Here is a 1641-nt window from a genome sequence, read left to right as displayed (position 1 = left end):
GCAGGTATTTTTTTGGTTTCTTTACTGTTTGGTGCAAAGTGTTGGTACCAGCACTGGAGCCACCACTCCTGTTCCTTTGAGCAGGAGGAGAGAACAGGACCAGCTGACCCAGAGGCTTTAAAAGCTGTAAATCAGTACCAGAGTCACAAACCCAGCCCAGAGGGGATAGGACCCACAACCTCTGCTGTCAGAATCCATTTGTGCTCAGGGAGAGGAGTCACTTTGCCTTCTCATCCCAGGGGAGATGTGGGAGCAGGGACACAGCTTTGGGGATGTTGTACCCATGTGAAATGAAGCTGAAGGAGACAAGTCCTGGCTACTGAGGCTCCACAGCTAAGCAGCTCCAAAGGCAATGCAGGCTGGTAAATAACTGCATTTACCAACATCTGTCTGTACCTCACTACCTCTTTTGGGTTCTCGGGGTTCTCATTACTCTGTTCACAAGTTCTTAAAACATGAGTGCAAAAACTGATTGAAATGGGCCCTGGGACCCAGCTGGGCTGCAGGCAGGCAGGTACTCAACCCATTCACTGAAAAATGTTCCAGTGACCATCTGTGCTGTAGTGGGACTGGAAACACCTACAGAGCTGCTGTCAGCGCAGCACTTGCTGCACGAGCAACAACTCACCCAGCTAAGGGGGAAAATTAAATTTAACTGCCCATACTGTTCTTGGCAACTCACACCCGAACCTGCCTTGGGCTCCCCGTGAGAAACGCACTGCATGTGGACATACAAGGCTTTCCTGTCAACCCTCACTCCAAAAACCACTTCTGTGCCACCCTCTCACCCCATCCAGGATAGCCCATGCACGCATTGGCTCTGGCAGAGCCCAGACTCAGATTTCTTCCCAAATGCAAGGGGGTCTCTTCCAAATGTCCAGCCCGTGTCTGTTCCCACTGCAAAGTACCACCCTACCAGCTGCTTGCACAGACCTCAGCTGGTGGGAGTGCCCTTTCATTCTCTCCCCATATCAAGCTCATGAGCACATCCACACTCTTCCATTATGAAGATGTGCCCGTTGCAGTTCCAGCCACTGACCCATCTCTAAACAGTACTTGAGGTAATTAGGGCCAAATCACAGGGAAAAATTAAACCACAGCCCACACAGGCACACGACCCTAACAGCAGAACAGATGTTGCCAGAAGCACCCAGTGCCTTCAGCTTTCCAGGCAGGCAGCTCCCCCGTGCTGCCCCAAAGCCGAGAGCGATCGCTCCGAGGGTCGGGGGCCACGCTCAGCCACCGCCCTCAGCTCCAACACCGAGCGAGGAGCAGTGCACCTCGGGTCTGCAGCACAGAGAGAGGGGCAAGATAAGGGCAAATCCCACCAAACCCAACCCATCCAGGGCTGGCCTGTGCCAGGCGCAGTGACAAGGCTCTCCTCCCCACCTGTGAGCCCAGCTTAGCCCTCCAGAACATTTCCTGCAGCACCCCATAGCATCGGACCAAACAACAAAACCTCTCACTACTCCAGCTGCCATGAACCAGCTCAAAACCACTTCCTGCAGCCTCAGGTGAGCACAAGTTAAATTAAAATCAGAGCAAGGGCAAAGCAGGTGGGTGCAAAATCTGAGGGTGAAACACCAATAGCTTTTTTCAAAATAGTTTTAATTCTTGCATCCAAGGAAACAAAACCACATC

This window comes from Vidua macroura, chromosome 20 (genome assembly GCF_024509145.1).
Source record: "Vidua macroura isolate BioBank_ID:100142 chromosome 20, ASM2450914v1, whole genome shotgun sequence".
In the NCBI taxonomy this organism is placed as follows: domain Eukaryota; kingdom Metazoa; phylum Chordata; class Aves; order Passeriformes; family Viduidae; genus Vidua; species Vidua macroura.
Note: the sequence above shows the minus strand (reverse complement) of the source record.